General features: G+C 40.2%; 1 pseudogene; it reads right to left on the bottom strand.

The window, feature by feature from the left end:
- Positions 1-7,030: 7,030 nt before the first annotated feature.
- LOC118906737 lies at positions 7,031-7,743 on the bottom strand (annotated as a pseudogene).
- Between the last annotated feature and the right edge of the window lie 8,961 nt (positions 7,744-16,704).

Here is a 16,704-nt window from a genome sequence, read left to right as displayed (position 1 = left end):
TAAATCCTTAAAGAAATGAGGGAGGTGCCTTGAGTCCACATGTATGACTTTAGGTTAGACTCTGAAACTTACTGAAGTCCCTGGGTAATGAATCAGTTGGTGTGTTTTCTAGACACAATCAGGGTCTGATGGTCCCACCTTAGCTCTTTCTGGGGCTGCAGATCCTCTGAGTCTCAGCCACATCCTCCATCTTGCCCTCAGATAAGACCATGAAACCAGGAGTGTCCACTGTAGAATCACCCTGTTCCTTGCCAAGGTGGCCCCATTGCAAGGCCACCTGTTCTCTACTTGTCTATCTTCTATGTTTTCTACATGAAGTACACTGGGATTTCTAAATCTTCTGTACCACACACAAGTCATGAAGCCCCTATCTTTTCCAATGCTGCTCTCTTGCTCCTGAATCGTTTTAGGTGTGGCCCTGTCTGAATGTGGGTCAAATTGGAGAGTTTTCCCTCATCTACTGCGTATGCCTAGAAAAGCTAGTCACTAGCTCTGATGTCTTCTGATTTCCCTATGCCCATCTAGATGTACCGCCATGTCTTCTGATTCCCAAGATTTCACCTGAAAGGGTATATGATGATGCTAACTTCTGACTTCACTTAGCCTTTTTTTCTCTCCAGATCTCTTAGGTGGAAACGTTCCTCCTTTTCCTGACTATTGGATGTTTCTAGCCTTAATCCTGTTTTTTTCCATCTTACACTTATGATAGACTTCCTATCCAGTGCTCCAAGTCTTGCTTTTGATAAAGAGAAGTGTTTGCCTGTTTGTTTAGAAATCTCTTTAGACACTTAACTCTCGCTGTCAGATTAGTGTTTTGCCAGAGACTCCAAAAAAATCAGCTATGAACCTTCAAGCTGATTGACTCTGTTTTAGATGGAATCCGCCCTATTTCTGAATAGGAACAGTTTCTGGGCAGCAAGGTTTACAATCAATGAGATTATACCTAAAAATACCTCAAATGTAGTAAGCTCAAAAATGGAATAAATAGCATTGAGATGTGCAAAACATGCAGGTTTCTTTTATTTTCAATAACTAATCAAGTGTTGCTCTCATGTGCCCATCCTGGTGAGTGGTGCAGGAAGGCAGAGAGAAGATAAACTAGCCAGTTTAAAGTAGCTCATTCTCTTTCAATCTTTTTTTTTTTTTTGGCTGCGTGGCGCAGCCTGTGGGATCTCAGTTCCCTGAACAGGGATTGAATCCGGGCCATGACAGTAAAAGCCCGGAGTCCTAACCACTAGGCCACCAGGGAACTCCCTTAAAATTTTTTTTTTCAGCTTAAACACCTCATTTACCTTTTCCTGCTCCTCCTCCCAAAACATAAGCTCTGGATTTAGTGGAAAGCTTAAATGTCCTCAAGCAGTGAAGTAGGGAATAGGGAATGGTTCCAGATGTTTCCACATCAAAATGGGACAGCCACTTCAGAGTGAAATCTGCAGAATGAATTTGCCAAATGGATAGAAAGCCAGAGATAGTGCTAATATCCTAAAGAATCCAGAGATTCCTATGTGCCCTGTGGAAAGCTGTAAAATGTAGATGATAGTGAAGTTGCCAAGGGATTGCTACAGAAGGGACAAGCAAGAAATGTGGTTGAGAACCTGCGGGCAAGTTCCAAGAGGAATCACATGAAAGTCTTAGCCAGATCTCAGAGGGCCAGAGGCACCAGTAAAGGCTGAAGAAAGGCCTACTCACGTGGAAGTTGGCCAAACTCCCCACAGATAATCCCCACACTGAGAGAGGAGATCAGGAGTTTCACCAGCAGAGCTCAACAGCAGAGTCCCCTGAAGAGCCAGGACAAAGCCTTTCCCTTCCCCATCACCAAAAAGCACAGTTTTCCAGTCAACTATATGCAGACGCTACCTCTGGGAAGAAGAGAGGTAATAAACTCAGAAAGACTGAGCATTTATCCAAAAGGGCCAGTTTTAAAGAAAAGAGACTCTTATCTTGAAGATAATAAGATATTTCTAAATACAAATATACATTTACTTTTCCATTATTCACTGGTATATGAATTTATGAAAATACTCAGATCACTTGTAGAAAATAAAGAAACTATAGTTTTCAAGGTTTATAAAACTTGAAGCATAGTATATAAATTTCAATATCATTCCACATTTTCCAAATTTATTGAGTTATAAAAAATTTGCCTATAATTTCTTTTTTTTCCATAGCTATCATTTCTCCATCTTCATCCTGAGTTTTATGTGTTTGCATTTTCACCCTCATATCTTGATAGGTTAAACTAGTGAGTTTTCTTTTTTTTTTTAAAGATGTTTTCTGGCTTTATTTATTTATTTATTTACTTTTGGCTGTGTTGGGTCTTCGTTTCTGTGCGAGGGCTTTCTCTAGTTGCAGCAAGCAGGGGCCACTCTTCATCGCAGTGCGTGCGCCTCTCACTATCGCAGCCCCTCTTGTTGTGGAGCAGAGGCTCCAGACGCGCAGGCTCAGTAGTTGTGGCTCACGGGCCTAGTTGCTCCGCGGCATGTGGGATCTTCCCAGACCAGGGCTCGAACCCGTGTCCCTTGCATTGGCAGGCAGATTCTCAAACACTGCACCACCAGGGAAGCCCAGTGAGTTTTCTCTTTAATAAAGTTTGTTTTCAAGAAAATAGCTCTTAGATTATATATTTATTCTTTTGTTTCTAATTCATTAATTAGTACTTTTATTCTTATTTGTTCTTTCTGTTTTTGTTAGGTTTAGTTAATTATTTTCCCAACATCTGAGTTCAATATTAATTTGATTTATTTTAATTTCCTTGGTGCATGCAGGCAGAAAGAGAGATCTTGTGTCTTTTCCTCTGTATAAGAGCATTAATCCGGGGCTTCCCTGGTGGCGCAGTGGTTGAGAATCTGCCTGCTAATGCAGGGGACACAGGTTTGAGCCCTGGTCTGGGAAGATCCCACATGCCGCGGAGCAACTGGGCCCGTGTGCCACAACTACTGAGCCTGCGCGTCTGGAGCCTGTGCTCCGCAACAAGAAAGGCCACGACAGTGAGAGGCCCGCGCACCGCGATGAAGAGTGGCCCCCACTTGCTGCAACTAGAGAAAGCCCTCGCGCAGAAACGAAGACCCAACATAGCAATCAATCAATCAATAAATAAAAAAATCTAAAAAAAAAAAAAAAAAGAGCATTAATCCTATCATGAGGGTCCCACCCTCATAACCTAATATAACCCTTATTACTTCCCAAAGCCCTTACCTCCAAATACCATCACATTGAGGATTACGGTCTCAATATATAAATTTGGGAGAAGTACAAATATTCAGTCCATAGCAATATTATGTTGGAGGTTCTAGCTACTGTAATAAGACCAGAAAAGGAACAAAAGGCATAAATTGGAAAGGAAGAAATAAAATGGTTTTTGTTTGCAAATGACATGATTGCCTACGTAGAAAATCCAAAAAAACTGACAAAAAAATTTCTGGAATTAAGAAGAAATCATAGCAAGCTTGCACGATACAGGTTAATATGTAAAAGTCAATCGCTTTCTTATACACCAGCAATGAACAATTGGAGTTTAAAAAATGTTTTAAACCACATATAACAGCCACCCCAAAATAAAATCCTTGGCTATACATCTAACAAAATATGTTCAAAATCTATACGTAGAAACAGCAAAATTCTGATGAAAAAATCAGAGGCTCTAAATAAACAGAGAGATATTCCATGTTTATATATTACAAGGCTCAATATTGTTAAGATGTCAGTTCTCCCCAACATGATCTATAGCTTCAATGCAATCCCAATCAAAATCCCTGTAAGCTATTTTGTAGCTACTGACAAAATGATTCTAAAATATATAAAGAAAGACAAAATACCTAGAATAGCCAACATAATACTGAGGAGCAAAGTTGGAGGGCTCACATTACCTGGTTTCAAAACTTAGTATACAGCTACAATGGTCAAGAGAGTATGTTATCTCTTCAGCAAGTGGTTTTGGGAAAGCTAGACAGCTACATATAAATCAATGAATTAGAACACTCCCTCACACCATATACAAAAATAAACTCAAAATGGTTTAAAGACCTAATATAAGACATGACATCATAAAACCCCCAGAAGAGATCATAGGCAAAACATTCTCTGACATAAATCGTAGCAATATTTTCTTAGATCAGTCTCCCAAGGCAAAAGAAATAAAAGCAAAAATAAACAAATGAGACCTAATCAAACTTACAAGCTTTTCCATAGCAAAGGAAACCATAAACAAAATGCAAAGACAACCTACACACTGGGATAAAATATTTGCAAATGGTGCAACTGACAAGGGCTTAATTTCCAAAGTATACAAACAGCTCATACAACTCTATAACAAAAAAATCAAACAACCGAACCAAAAAATGGGCAAACAACCGAACCAAAATGGGCAGAACCAAAGAAGACATACAGATGGCCAATAGGCACATGAAAAGATGCTCAACATCACGAATTATCAGAGAAATGCAAATCAAAACTACAGTGAGGTACTATCTCACACCAGTCAGAATGGCCATCATTAAAAAATCTACAAGCAATAATGCTGAAGAGGGTGTGGAGAAAAGGAAACCCTCCCTCCTACACTGCTGGTAGGAATGTAAATTGGTATAGCCACTATGGAAAACAGTATGGAGGTTCCTTAAAAAACTAAAAATAGAGTTACCATATGATCCAGCAATCCCACTCCTGGCCATATATCTGGAGAAAACTCTAGTTTGAAAAGATACATGCACCCCAATGTTCATAGCAGCATATTTACAATAGCCCAGATATGAAAGCAACATAAATGTCCATCTACAGATGAATGGATAAAGAAGATGTGATATATACATAATATATATATACACACACACACTCACACACAATGGAATACTACTCAGCCATAAAAAAAGAATGAGTAATGCCATTTGCAGCAACATGGATGGACCTAGAGATTATCATACCAAGTGAACCAAATCAGAGAAAAATAAATATCATATGATATCGCTTATATGTGGAATCTAAACTATGATACAAATGAACTTATTTACAAAACAGAAACACACTGACAGGCATAGAAAACAAAAAGAATATATATATACATATATACAGGTATATACATATATCTGAATCACTTTGCTGTACACCAAAACTAACACGACACTATGCTTCTACTATACTTCAATTAAAAAAAAAAAGCAAGTAACAAACAAGACAGAACTAAATCCAACCATATCAATAATATCTTTAAATGTTAGAAAAAATAGGTTAAAAAGAAAAGAATGAAAATGATACACTATGTAAATGATATGCAAAAGAAAGCTGAGTTTTATTAATATTAGACTTAATGGACCTCAAGACAAGAAGAATTATCATAGATAGAGACATTTATAATGATAAATAGGTCAATCCATGAAGAAGACACAGCAAACCTAAAATGTAGGTGGCTAATAACCGAGCTTAAAAATAGATGAAGCAAAAGCTGACTGAACTAAAGAGACCAAAAGACAAATTTACAAAGTAGAAATATCAATTTCCTCTTTAATAACTAGATAAAAATCTAGAAGAATGTGGAAGATCTAAAAATATTAACCACTTTAACCTAACTGACCTTTACAGAACAGTATATCCAATAAACTGCAGAAGTCACATTCTTTCCACATGCACATAGAGCATTAACCAAGACAGATCTTATGCTGGGACATAAAACAAGTCTCAATATTTAAAATCTTAAATTTTACAGAATATTTTCTCTAAGCACAATGAAATTAAATCAGAAATCAATAATAATTAGATATTTAGAAAGGCCTCAAAAAACTAAACAACAAGCTTCCAAATAACCAAAGAAATCAGAAGAAATTAATAAATATTTGAAACTAAATAAAAATAAAAATACATCAAAATATTTTGGACGGAGCTAAAGTGTACTTATAGGAAGGTTAACAATCTGTCTTCAAGTTTGCTAATTCTTTATATTCTGCCATTCAAATCTACTGTTGAATCCCTGTAGCGAATTTTTAAATTTTAGTTACTGTACTTTTAGTGGACGTGGCCTGCCATATCAGTAAACAAAGGATGTTGCGGCCATCAGACACTGCAGCTGCCCCCCCCGCCCCCCCCTGCTGTGCATGCTGAGGGGATTGAGGATGGAGAAAAACAGGATACTGGCCCTAGATAGTTAAGGTACATATCAAAGGAATGATTTCAATGAACCCAGACTTTTGCACCTTCCCATACACAGAAAAGCACAAAATTCATTCACTTGAGGTGTCTGGTTTTCTTTAATTAGCAGTGATCTTTTGATGTTTGACTACCAGGTTTGTTTGTTTGTTTCAACTCCTATATATCCTGGCTCCTCCCTTACCTCTTAAGCGTAGTCCCCAGAGCTATCTGAGAGGTTGCCTCCTGTAGCTGAGTCTTCAGCAAGTCTGCCGAATAAAACATAATCCTCACCTTTTAGGTTGTGCATTTTTTTTTCCATCAACACTTTCAACTTCAAATTCAAAGGAATTTGCATTTGGCTTTTCTTTTATAATTTCTTTATAATTATAAAATTATAATTTATAATTTTATAATATTATTGATATTCTATTTGATACCACACTGTCATCATATCTTCCTTACATCTTTAATCATGCTTTCGTTTAGTTCCATGAGCATATTTATAATGGCTACTTTGAAGTCTTTTTGTCTTAAATCTCTCATCTACTTACTCTCACAGACAGTTTCAGTTGTATGTATAGGTCACAATTTCCTGTTTTTTTGCATGCCACAAACTTTTTTGTTGAAAAATAGACATTTTTCATAATATATTGCAGCAACTGCAATACTGCAATACTGGTCCTCCCAGCCCCTTTCCAGGGCTATTTTTGTTATTTGCTTTTTTTTTCTTCTTTTCTTTGTTTTTTAAGAGGGGGGTGGGTACCAAATTACTCTATCTGAAGGAATGGTACTAGCGAAAAAACTTAGGTAGATGTTTTGGTACAACTTATAGAAAAGGTAAAGGAAACTCAAACATGCATGCACTGCCTTGGTGACCCGGGAAGTCACCCATGGCTACAGGAAGCCAGCCTAAAGCTTAGCTCTCGTTGTCACTGTTTCCCAGGGCGTGCTTGTCAAAGAGATAACTCTGCCATGCCAGATTCGGGAGGGCCCCCATCTTTCGCAAGTTGGTTACATGGTTACTCATTTCTTTAACGGATTTCACCTACTCACTCAGGTAATGGGTCTCAATAAAGTCACACAAATGGGGGTCATTTTTGTCAGTGGCCATTTTGTGCAGTTCCAGTAGTGACTGATTTACATTTTTTTCCAAGTGTAGCGCACATTCCATTGCATTCAGCCCATTCTCCCAGTCTTCACAGTCTGGTTTCTTGATGTCCTGAAGGAAGATTCCGCCACCTCTCTGGTTCTGCAGCTTCATCAGTGTCTCAGCATGTTCCCTCTCCTCAGGAGACTGGTGAAGAAAGTATTTGGCAAAGTTCTTCAAAGCGACGTCATCGCTGTCAAAGTAGTCTGACATGTAGAGGTAGCGTAGAGCTCCAGGTTGAGCTGGCGGTTGCTGGCGGCCTCCGAGTCCACACGGCAGCTCTGGCGCACCTGCGAGGGGGCCGCGGTCCTCACCGCAGGCAGCTGAGGAGAGGAGGCTCGGGTGCTGGGGCGGACGTGAAGGCCCTTGAGGCGGTGAGGAGGCGGGCTCCCTCCACGCACTGTTGAAGCAGGAAATCGAGGCGACTCCCCAGCGAAGACCGTGACTTGTTTTTTATTTATGTATATAAAAGTCTTCTTTACTCACTACTCACTGAATACTTGAGTACTTTCGGTACTATTTCACTTTTAGTCACCGTATTTGGGAGTTTTCCCCACAGCAAGCAATTGTGCAACGCCAGCTGGGTGTCCTACAATTTAATTCAGTTTTGTATCTACCTGGAGTCAACATCAGATCCCACAGGTTAAGGACACAGCCTCACAAGACTGCCCCCCTCCTTCCCCACCTCACTTTAGATACTGCTTACCAAGTTCAGCGTATTACCTGTACTTCTGAAGGACTGACTGGCTATAAATCAGAGGGTTCCACAACCTCCTCAGGTTTGATTAATTTGCTAGAGCACCTCATGAACTCAGGAAATCAGTTTACTTACTAGATTACCAATTTATTACAAAGGATATTAAAGGATACAAATGAACAGCCAGATGGAGAAACAGGCAGGGCAAGGTCCCAAAGGGTTCCAAGTTCAGGAGCTGCTGTCCCCATGGAGCTTGTGGTATGCCACCCTCCTGACACATGGATGCGTTCTTGGTCACCAACCTGCTTTTCAACCCTCTAATTACCCTGGTTGGTTCCCCTGGCAACCCGCCCCCACCCTTAGGTTATCCAGAGGCTTTCCAAAAATTTCCTCACTCACATAAACTCAGGTGTGTTTGAATCAGTTTGTTATGAATAACAAAATGCACCCAGTTTACCTTTATCACTCTAAAACTACTGCAGGAATCAAAGACAAAAACCAAATAAAACAAAAGATGCCCCTACTGCTCTAATCACTTCGGAAAATACAAGCTTTGAGAGCTGAGAGGCAGGAATCACAGACAAGCACCAAAATATATATTTCTTATTATATCTCAATATCACGGGCCACCCCCTAGTTTTTGAACACAGATCCCTTACAGCAAAATGATCATACCTATCAAAGCACTTGCATTTGGTGTAACATTTATATTATAGAACAGTTCTAGCAATAGTACTTACTGTTAAATAACAAAAATTCAAGTGAGGAAATTTGAAGATCCAGTTGGCTTCATTAAATGACTCATGAAATGGGCACCATCCAACCTAGCAAACAGAAGGAGCTTCATCTAGCTGCAGAAAAAGAAAGGTTTTCAGTTTTTTTAAGGCAGAGAGGGAGCAGGAAAAAGGAAATTATTAGCAAAGAATGCATTGTTTTAGGTAAGGCCACTCTCTTAATGGGAACGGAAGGGCCTGTTGGCCAAATACCTCAGCGCTAACCAGGTAATTCCAGGTTGACTCATTAAAGGTTACACTTCTGCGGGAGGTTGTAACTGCAATTAGGTTAGGTATTAAGTCTTGGTTTGCTGATGTGGGGCCTTAACACAAGTGACTCCATTTCAGAACTGTTGTTTATTTTTAACAGAACCAATACAAATATGCCTAACATTTGAAGAAGCCAGTGTGGGGTAGGGACAGATTTAAAGAAACAACTAATTCAACTAATTTAAAGAAACAACTAATTCAACTAATTCATCCTATAAAGCCATTATAAACATCTTCATATCTCATATTCTTGCACTAGTTTGATTATTTTTTTCCCTTGATCTATTGCTATTTATACCTCATGATAAACTTGTGCAGAACTATTTAGCACAGAAATCAGCTTATGGTTAGCTAGATCTAGTTCCTCCTCAGGTATTACATCCCGAGGAGGCTTTAACTTAATCTCGCAATACATTTGATCATCAATATCAGTATTATAAGACACAATGACATGAGGCAGTTGCATCTTTCCAACAATACCACACTGCCATATGGTCAGCGCAATTCAGCTTCCTTACAGAACAAATCGGTAAGGATTACAGAGGTGTATGCTTTGTGTTCCCAACAAGATCTACCCTTGCCCACATACCAGAAATTATTATAAAAAGACAGGTATCATTACAGCTGGCCATGGCTTAGTTTTATCTGGGTTAAGTCAAGTTAATTGGAGGGAAAAGTCAATCACCCTTCCCATCTCATAGGCAGTAGTCTCGTACTGAGACTAGTTTTCATTGTGTATAAATATAGCAGAGCCCATCCTCCTCCAAAGGGGAGGACATGAGCAGTATTTAGAATAGTTCCTACCACTGCTAACTATACTGCAGGATATGTTTTATTTCAACTTATTCTGGGGGCAAGCACAGTCATTATACATTGGTGTAAGTTACAAGTGCCCACAGAGAACTTCCATAAGCTCGCAGGCCTTAAGATTCCCACAGGTGTGCCCCCTTGAGGCTCAGGGACTAGGATAGAGGACCATTGCTTCCTGGCCACTGCAGCCTCTATCCTTATTAAAATAGTCAAGAGGACCTGTCAGGTCAGGGTGCAGGCCCTTTCCTAACCCTGGGTTCTAGCATTACCAAGCATTACTTGTGGAGTTGGCCTGATGCAGTTTGCTGGTGCTTCTTTATCTCTCCAAGCTGCCTCTTATCCTTTACCTTCTGCCTGGAAGAGAACTCCCTCTAATATGCCTATTCTAGTGAATAAATCTTCTTTCTCTGAATGCTGCTCCTCATTAAAAGCAAACTCTGCTTGTCCCAGAATACCTAGACTGGCATCTGTCTCCCCTTTTCTGACTTGTGGGCCATTGTGGTTTAATCCACCATGCACGTTGTTGCTACTGCCTATTAACAGCCTGGGTGCAGTTAGGATACATATTTTGTACCCAAAAATATTGGGCACCCCATAATAGGGTTGGTTGGTCAAAGCCAGCTGTAATTTAGTTTGAGTATGTCATAGGTCCTCCCACAGCCTTCCTGTCTGGGTGGGACTGTTCCCCAGGGGACCCAGATCCACCACATGATGCCCACTGCTTTAATCCCAGTAGGAACCCATTGTCTTTCCCCATTCTGCTTATAGCTTTTCATCCACAAAAACCAGGACGATTGTGTTTGTGCATAGCACACCACACTGTGGCATGTTGGGCAGGCTGCCGTTGTATTCTGTCTATTATAACCAGGGACCTTTCTAAGCATTTGCTCATCAAGGTTTATAGCTACACGGTAATCAGTCTGCTGGGAGCCATCCACCACAGGGTCTGAAATTCCAGTAGGAAGCAGTTCCCAGAAATCCCTTCCCAAATGATATCTTTTATAGTATTGATAGATGGAGCCTGAAAAATAGTCAAAGATACTGGAACATTATTAGGGCTTGATTTAGTCAGTAACATTGAACCTGCTCATCAAACATATCCTATGACCAGAACGTCTCCCAGACTCAGGTTTGCAGGCTGCCATCTGACTTTGTCAGGTATCAAAAGCAGGGGTGGTCTTGGCAAACATAGCTTTGCCCGTCTGGGCATCTGGTATAATTATGCTAAGAAATAATATTATTCTCCTTCTCTGAGCCTCTGTTGAGGTCGGATTTCTCTCATTGCATAACCCACTTATACACTCCTTTACTCTCAGCTATTATTTCTCCTTCTCTCATTTGTCATTTATTTTCATCCAAACTTTTCCACATTTGGAAGGGACATTAAGTTCAGCCACTGTGCTGGCCCAGATTGCTAGCAGCAACACTAGTCTAGCAAGTGCCTCCCCACTCAATTTGTTACGTGATTGGCTGGATTATTTTAGTGAAGTCTAGTCTCCCTGCCAACTCATGTGCATACACACACACATAAACACACATATACACAGTGTTAAACTTCTCATATTGCTCCTTAAGGCGTGACAGTTTTGGATATGCCCACAGTCACTCTGGGATGAACTTGTTCTCTTCCTCTCTTTCCCTGACCACACCCAGAGGTCCAACTCCACTAATTGCTCGTTAGTTGCTTTATTTATTTATTTATTTGTATCAAACTCCTGGGGCATAAATTGCTCTATAAACTAATCCCATCAAACTGTAACTCCTTTAAAGAAATAGTTTCTGAAGGTAGTGTTCTATATTTTTTTGTGACTCCAAAAGGAGTCCTCCCAGCTGTCCTGTTCCTCAGTCCTCTCTCGTAAACCAGCCAGCCTACAGTCTGATCTGTATCCTTATTAAATGCACGGGTCTCTATCCAACTTCCTCTCATCACAGCCTCTACTGTTCGGGCCCGTAGACTTGAACTCCTCCAAACTCTGCTACAAATGAAGTCATTTCCTTTGGGAAAAGATCAGGAGCTATCTGTTTTATGGCCCACTTCTCTCCCCAAGAAAAATTTCTGAGCCCAAGCTCTGAAGCTAGGGTTGGGAACAATGGCAAGTTTCTCTCTGAGCGACACCCCTGCTGTAAAAACTGAGTGCTCAGTGAAGTGGGGGGGAAGCAGCAGCCTGAGACCCTCTCAGCTTGCCTCTCTTGGCATGGAACAATTGCTCCTAAGCTGGGGCAAAGACAGTTGGGCCCCAGTCTTCTCAGCATGCTGTGACAAAGGCCCTGGATTTCTCTTAACTCACACAATAGCCCCTGCTTCCTAAGTTGGCAGTCCTTTAAGTCTTTAATACGTCATTGGCACAGCAGTACCATAGACACCTACACAGATTCCTTTGATATTAATAGAATGTCTCAGTTCACTCTCTTTCTGCCTACTGCCATCAGGATGTCCACATTTATAAATTATTCCCTCCTAACAACCAAAAATTCTCCAGTTAACTCAGTGTAAGTTGTGGGAAGTTGGCTTTCCTGCCTGTTTCCATTGGAAAGTACGAAAAAATCATGTCTTCACTGACATGCAAGGCTTTCTCTTACCAGAATGAGGGATCACTTTCTCCCCAGGCTCTATTATACTTATCCATTCCTAAAAGATAGTGAAACTGAGCAGGCCCCTGTGGGACCCTCCTGGGCAAAAAAGCCTTTCCAAGTCCCCTGTTTTCTTGCTTATAGGAAAAAGGCTTCAGCCTCCTAGAGCTTCCCTGAGTTCCAAAGGTCAGATTCAAACAATTACTAATTATGGAGGGAATGCAGAAACAAAGGAAAAGCAGTCAAGAAACAATAATGGAGAAATAAAGCAGAGTCCTGGTTCCTCCTCAAGGGATATACATAACAATAGATCTTTGAGTTCTTCTATAGGAACTAATAAGCCCTCCACCCAGGTGAAGGTTGGTAACTGCAGGTTGAGCACAAGATTTCTGGAACACCACCCTGTTACTTCGCCACCAACCAATCAGTAGAAAGTCAGACACCCTGTAGCCCTCACCCCAAATTTTGCCTTTAAAAACTCTTCTCTGGGGACTTCCCTGGTGGCGCAGTGGTTAAGAATCCACCTGCCAATGCAGGGGACATGGGTTCTAGCCCTGGTCCGGGAAGATCCCACATGCCGTGGAGCAAATAAGCCTGTGAGCCACAACTACTGAGCCCACATGCCACAACTACCGAAGCCCACGCACCCAGAGCCCATCCTCCACAACAACAGAAGCCACTGTGATGAGAAGCCTGCGCACCACAACGAAGAGTAGCCCCTGCTCGCCACAACTAGAGAAAGCCCGTGTGCAGCAATGAAGACCCAATGCAGCCAAAAATTTAAAAAGTAGAATAAAAAATAAAGAAATTTATAATAAAAAAAAAAACTCTTCTCTGAGATCCATTGGGGAGTTCAAGTCTTTTGAGCATAAGCCACCTGCTCTCTTTGCTTGGCCTTTACAATAAACCATTCTCTGCTCCAAACTCTGACATTTTGGTTTGTTTGGCCTCACTGTGTGTTGGACTCCTGAACTTGTGTTCGACAACAATAGGACTTGCTGAGGTTTATTATAATAAAAACAAGGTAACATTTTGAAGGGTAGCAGAATATGTCATCCCAAAATATGCCTCTTTGGCATAAGGATTAATTTGAACTGATTATTTTTAAGAAACTGTAGATATAGGAGAAGCTCTGAAAACAGAGTAGAAATACCCTTTTGTAAGAGAAATCTACATTTATAAAGGAAATCTACATTAGAAATGGAGCCTACACCAGGAAGAGAGCTATTTCTAGAGATAATTTTTTCATTTGAGAGACTTATCAGCACAGCAGGGCAACCTTTATTTACCAAACACTTTCTCTTCTCAACTAACCAAGAATTGACTTTTCCTCTTTGAAGCCCCATAAGTATATAATTAAAATCATTATTTTTCCTCCTGTTAATCTGTCTCCTTACTCCAGGCCCCTACACTTTGGCTCACCCTCAACCTAAGCCAGTATACATCCCCTCCTGAGAATAAACTGGCCTCAGGTAAAATAAAATATTCTCTGGTCTACTACCTGAATGTGCCATGCATTCACACACATCCTGTTCCCCACACCTAGCTCTTTCTAGCTTTGTTTACTCTTCTCTTTTTGCCTAACTCTGGAGTTGCTTACAGACAGTAACCTCCCTCCTCAGTTTGCAATAGTTCATTTCCCTCTCTTGCAATAATCCTTTCGAATACAGTCTCAACTTCACTAAATCCAGATTTGATTTTTATTCCAGTCTCATCAATGATTTCTCTTGGTATTGCCTACTCTGTGACATCCCAAACATAGGGTTTTATGTTTTATGGCTAACCTTGAGTTAATACTCAGGATAAAATAGAGACACCACATAGAGTAGAGCAGATTGCTGCTGTCCCAGCTGAGGTCATCATATTCCATCTAGCCTCCAGCCAATCCAGCAGACACAGGAGAGAGTCCAAGTGAGACCTGAAGAACTTCCCAGTGGAGCTCAGTAGAAATTGTCAGCTTGTAAAGTCATGGACTCAAGTGACTGTTAGTGGTATTGTTTTAAGCGTCTAAGTTTGTGGGTATTTGTTATGCAGCAGTAGATTGATGATACATTGACTGAACACATGAATGAAAGAATGAACAAATGAATAACATCAGTCTGGAGACTGTATTCCTTCCCAAGTAGGAGGAAGGTAAACAAGGACTTCCAAAACAGATTGCAACTGGGGCTTCTGATCTGAGATGATATATAGTATATAAACTGACAAGGATGAAAATATGACTTTTGAGTGTATTTTTGAAACTTCAGTTGCTATGGGGGTGTTTGGAAGTGTATCAAATATATCACCCACCAAAAATATGGAGTCACGATACTAAGAGGATATTAGTGAGTTCTCTGAGTCATGCATTCACGCTAGACTAGAAAATATCTTCATGATATTGTAAAAACTCAAAATTACAAAGGAAGTTGGATAAGTCTTTAAGGTATCTTTAAAATATGGGAGCATCTTAATTCAATATCTATTTAGTAAAAAATACATGAACCTTGTCCTCTATATACCACACACTTTGCCAGATGCTGGGAATAGACCAGAGAAGACATAGTCATTGCAATCAAGAATCTGACAGTCTATATTTTAAATACATAATGTATACAAAATTTTATCCTATGTCCAAGAGATCCAAGTTTTAAATTATCACTTATTTTGTGTAGGAAAGTTTATAAATTCTGATCTCTATCATAAACATCTGAGTCAGAGTAATTCAAACTTTTCATGGATCTGGAGAGAGATAGAAATGGGGAAGATCATGGGCTTTTGTCTCATTAAAGCCAATGCTGTCCCAAGCATTTTTTTTTTTTAATTAATTAATTTATTTTTTGGCTGCATTGGGTCTTCATTTCTGTGTGCGGGCTTTCTCTAGCTGTGGCAATCAGGGGCTACTCTTCATTGTGATGCGCAGGCTTCTCATTGTGGTGGCTTCTCTTGTTGCAGAGCACGGACTCTAGGCACATGAGCTTCAGCAGGTGTGGCACGCAAGCTTCATTAGTTGCGGCACACGGGCTTAGCTGCTCCGCAGCATGTGGGATCTTCCGGGACCAGGGATCGATCCGGTGTCCCCTACGTTGGCAGGCGGATTCTTAACCACTGCACAACCAGGGAAGTCCAAGCATTATTTATTCCACTCAGTGTTTTATTTCAAATTTACTCCCTGAGTTGTAATATGCTATGACCATTGTTAGTATACTTAATTTACCGAAGTCACTAATTATGATACCACATTGCCAAAACCATTGATGACAAATTGATTTTTAAAAATTTTTGTTTCTTCATCACTCTAAGCAATCAGAATGGATGATAGGTCAAACTAAAACTGATATTTTTATGTCATAAATTATAAATATTTTTCTGGAGTTTTGTAGACAGAGAGTTCCTATAATTTTACATATGAATCAATAGAGAACCAGAAAATTTAAATGGCCTTCCCATGTTCAAACAGCTAGTGGGTAGGAGAACTGAGGAGGGGATCCAGTTGTTCTCTCTTGTCATGAGAAGTGTTCTCTCTTTTATATCATGTTTTCTCTGATTGTCTAAGGTTGCCTACTTTATGGTGACTTCTCCCCTTCAGAATACAGTATTAAAAAGTGGTAACTTGGCAAAATATAATAAAGATGTAAATACATTTATATTCATTTATACTTTCTGGGAATGTGCTTTCAGGAAACAAAAGAGATGCAGAAATTAAAAAAAAAAAAAGAATCTGACAGTCTAGTTGAAAGATACTGACGATTACAATGTTAAGTGCAATGAGAGCAGTAAGAAATTTATTGCCTGTATAACTAAATACTTTGGGTTAGTGCTGATATCAGGTATGGCACGATTCAGGGCTGAAACGATTGGTTAGAATTTCATTTCTCTCCGTTTATTAATTTTGCTTTCGTCTATGTTGATCTCATTCTTGGGTTCCACATGGTAGCAAGATGGTACCAACATGGTGGCAACAGCTATGACTTCTTTGGCTTCAGATCCAAAGAGAAAGGAACAAGCTCTCCTTCCTAGACGTCCCAGGAAAAGCTCCTCTTTCTTGAGTAATTCGTCCATTCCTGAACCAATAACTCTGCTGGGAAGGGTGGGGGAGGCACTAAGAATGTGATTCACTGATTTTAGTCTGGATTATATGTTAAATTTGCTGGAATTTTGAGTTTTAGCTCTCTCTCATGGACTCAGTCTCATGGACTGAAAAGGATAAAGGGTACAGATCCCCACATGTCACCAGCTTGCGGGATCTTAGTTCCCTGGCCAGGGACTGAACCCATGCCCTCGGCAGTGAAAACGTGGAGTCCTAAGCACTGGACCACCAGGGAATTCCCACCATATCATTG

Source organism: Balaenoptera musculus, chromosome 1, assembly GCF_009873245.2.
Source record: "Balaenoptera musculus isolate JJ_BM4_2016_0621 chromosome 1, mBalMus1.pri.v3, whole genome shotgun sequence".
Lineage (NCBI taxonomy): Eukaryota > Metazoa > Chordata > Mammalia > Artiodactyla > Balaenopteridae > Balaenoptera > Balaenoptera musculus.
Note: the sequence above shows the minus strand (reverse complement) of the source record. Positions and strands in the feature narration are given on the sequence as shown.